This window comes from Hevea brasiliensis, chromosome 13, assembly GCF_030052815.1.
Source record: "Hevea brasiliensis isolate MT/VB/25A 57/8 chromosome 13, ASM3005281v1, whole genome shotgun sequence".
NCBI classification, from domain to species: Eukaryota; Viridiplantae; Streptophyta; class Magnoliopsida; order Malpighiales; family Euphorbiaceae; genus Hevea; species Hevea brasiliensis.
The window spans coordinates 8,372,680-8,376,813 of record NC_079505.1 but is presented as its reverse complement, the minus strand read 5'-3'; the positions used below and the strand labels follow the sequence as shown (position 1 = coordinate 8,376,813).

Genomic DNA, 4,134 nt, shown 5'->3' with positions numbered 1-4,134 from the left:
TGAAAATTTTATAAAAGTAACAAGTACTTTTTTAATAATTTAAAAAATATTTAAAAATAAATTTATTCAAAAATCTTGTTGTTTGAATTATAAAATATTTGTTGAATTTTATTTTAAATTTTGAAATGAGATAAACGGTGAATTAATGGTAATTTTTATTTTATTTTTAATTAAATTTTAATTTTTTGTCATTTTTAAACTTGGAAATTCATTGTCCTAATAAATATTGTTAATAATTTATTTTCTTAACATATTAATTTAAATTATTGAATTTTTTATTATATTATTATTAAATCACAAAAAGTACATTAAATTTTTTTATTTATTCAACGATAAATTTTAATTTATTAAATTTTATTGTTCATTAATATAAATAATTTTATTATTTAAAATTTTAATTTTAAATATTTATTTTATTATAAAATAAAATTTTACATTAAAAATTTTAAATTATTTTTTAATGCTAGTTGTGCATTGGTATGATTCGATTTGATAACACTACCCATATTTTCTCTTAGAGTTAATTAATTAATTAATAATCCTTATAGATAAATTAAAATTTAAACATAATTAATTGAATAAAAATTAAAATAACATTTTTTATTTTAATTATTATTTTTTTGAAACAATTTGAGTTATTATTTAACTGAATAGTAAATTGCTAAACGCTCTTTCTTTCGCCCTAAACATGCAGAGCCGTCTCTCTCTCTGAAGATGATAATGTCGGCGCGGAGGATTTTCACAACTACGGAGAGGTTCTTCCGCTTTCAACTGCAAACGGAAATGGGTATCATTCAATCTCCATCCTTATTATTTACCAATTACTTCCATTCTTCTGCTTCCACGCATAATCCTAAAGATGCAAAATCTCAACGTTTCTTGAGATCTAAGTTCAATTCTTCTTATTTTAGGGACGTTGATGATGCCTTAGCTTTCTTTAATCATATCATTCTTTTGCGTCCTCTGCCTTCTATTGTTCAATTTTGTCGATTTTTATCTGCTCTTGTGGGAATGAAACAATATCACACGGTTATTTCTTTGTCCAGAACAATTGAGTCTCTAGGAATCTCACACAATATTTACTCTCTTTCTATATTGATTAACTGTTTCTGCCGCTTACACCTTGTGAATTTTGGCTTCTCAATTCTGGGGAAAATTATCAAATTTGGATTGGAGCCCAATACTGTGACATTTACTATCTTAATTAAAGGGTTCTGTATAGATGGTAAAATCAATGGAGCAGTAGATTTTTTCAATGATATGGTTGCTGGAGGTTATCAACCTGATGTTCATACTTACACTGTGATCATAAATGCTCTTTGTAAATGTGGGAAAACAAATGTGGCTATTGAGTTGCTAAAGGGAATGGTTGAGAGAGGTTGTGAGCCAAATGTTGTGACATACAGTGCAATTGTGGACGCTCTTTGCAAGGATAAGCTAGTTATTGAGGCTTTAGACCTCTTCTCTCAAATGAGGAATAAATGTATTTCACCTAATGTTGTCACTTACACTTGCTTAATTCAAGGTCTTTGCAATTTAGGCAAATGGAATCAAGCTTTGGCCTTGTTGAAGGAAATGGCAGGACAAAACATATCACCAAACATTATTACCTTCAATATATTGATTGACAATCTTTGCAAGGAAGGACTGGTTTCAAAAGCTCAAGAAATAATGAAAATAATGATCCAACAAGGGGTGAAGCCTGATGTTGTCACTTACAGTTCTTTGATGGACGGATTTTGTCTGTGTAACCAAATGGATGAAGCTACAAAATTATTTGATCATATGGTAAGCAGTGGCATAGCTGATGTCTTTAGCTACAACATCTTGATTAATGGATACTGCAAGAGCAAAAGGATAGATGAAGCAACAAAACTTTTTGATGAAATGATTAAAAGTAGTTTAGTTCCCAACTTTGTTACTTATAATACTCTTATTAAGGGATTGTGGGAAGCAAGGCAACCTGGAATTGCACTAGAAGTTTTCAAGAACATGTGTTCTCATGGTCGTGACCAAATAAAGTGACTTTTTCAATCATTCTTGATGGCTTGTGCAAACAAGGGTATCTTGATGAGGCACTCGCACTATTTAAAGCGATGGAAAAGAGTCGGTTGAAGCCTGATTGTGTGAGTTTTACGATTTTGATTGATGGTATGTGCAAAGCTGGGAGGCTTAATGATGCCAAAGAACTATTTTTTAGGCATTTTGAAAAAGGCTTACAGGCTAATGTTTATACATATAGTACAATAATAAAAGGCCTTTGCAAAGAAGGATTATTAGAAGAAGCATACAAAGTTTTTAGAGGAATGGAAAAGAGCGGATGCGTACCAAATGGTTCTTTGTTATAATGTGATTATTCAAGGGTTTCTCCGGCATAAGGATGTAGCAAAGGCAACACAACTTATTGATGAAATGGTTGATAAAGGATTCTCTGCAGATGCCACCACCTTCGAATTGGTAATACATTTATCGCAAGAATGACGATCTCATTCTGAGAAAACTACGAAATCGTTCCAAATGTTCTAAAGATGCAAATTTTAAGTGATATTTTAACAATCAAGACTTGCACAACAGATGGACGAGGTATTTGTTATGTTGTGAGTTATTGCTACTTCAATATATTTCATTTGAGTACAATTACAATCCCTCTAGTAGTTACTTTCCCTTTTCAAAAGAAACTATATATTAGCACTAGATTATGATTTTAGGTTGTATATGCACATTAACATTAATGAATATGTTTGATTGCTAGATAAAAAGGACTAAAGTACTATTGGGTGAGTATGTGAATAACCTAAGATTTGTTATTGTGCCTATGCAGATACCTTTCCCTTTCTCTTGTGAGACCCTGCTACTTCCCTTATCAAGGCATTTTGTGTATAGTTTCAGTGTTGGCAATTCATTTATCAACCTACCATGATGAATTTCTAATTTTTATTATATTCCTAAAAGCAAAACTCACACGCTAACTAGATAATTCCTTTTATATATGTAGAATGTATAAGCATATTTATTATGTGCTTAATTCTATGTGCATTTGCAGGTTTTTCACCCTTTTTCCATACAGGAAATCAGTGCATGTTGTGGTTTTTATCTTGCAAGCATTTTGTGATTCCATAATCACAATTAATAATGTGCCTATTCCCTAATTTGCAACTTTCTGCATTATTTTCTGCTTGTTGATGCATATGCAAAAAGTAGATAGTGTATTGACGTAAAAAAGAAGAAGAAGAAGAAGAAGAAGATAGTTATGGGTCCATGGCTAGGTTTAAAGGATGGAAAAACAAAAAAAAAAAAAAGAAAAGGAGAGAGGGGAGGGGGGGTTGGCTTTTGTAAGCTTTAGACAGCTAGACAGTTTTAGTATAAAAATAAAAATTGACATATTGGAGTTAAAAGAATGTGAATCTTCCAAAAAATGTTTGTATGTATTATACATAGAATTTGGGTAGTAGATACTTACATTATAGGTGTTAGTGATTTATGTTCAAATCGTTGCTAATAAAGGAATGAAATATTTTTATATAATAGCAGCTTTAATAGTATTTCTAACTTATGTGTTTAGCCATTGGCGTCTGTATATTGTCATTTTATTTTCGTGAGAAGGTTGGAAATATCAAAGCTTTATATTGTTGTTATGCACATGGAGAAAAACCCAATTGTCTTTGTGGCCTCATAGCACTTCCACTTCTCATGCAGGATCTAGCTCTTGTGCTTCAGGTGCAAGTCCTTGTTCTACCATACAAGAACAAGGAACTGCCTTTGATTTTACATATGATGGTGGTACAGATTGGGAATTCTGTGTCTTTGTAGATTGAATTGGCTTGCATGAATCGTCATGACTTAGATGTCAATAGTAGATTAAACAAATATTTAATTATTGTCTGAGTCGTGTATATATTTTGTGCTAAAGTTTAGGATTTTTGGGAGTAGGTGTTGGAGTTGCTGTAGGGACTGAGGGGCGTGAGGCGAAATATCATCCATTAGAATTATATAAAATGCACCAGGTAATGCCCAGGAAAGATGGTGGAGTCACAATGGTCTCACTTAAGTACCACCTCCTTAGACAAAGATTTCCTAGACATGCACTTCGTACAATCCTAATAGAATCAAACCACCGGTAAGTACTGTCTTCCC

General features: G+C 31.6%; 1 pseudogene; it reads left to right on the top strand.

Annotated features, from left to right (window-relative positions):
• Positions 1 to 672: 672 nt before the first annotated feature.
• LOC131171803 (putative pentatricopeptide repeat-containing protein At1g12700, mitochondrial) lies at positions 673 to 3,929 on the top strand (annotated as a pseudogene).
• Positions 3,930 to 4,134: the final 205 nt, after the last annotated feature.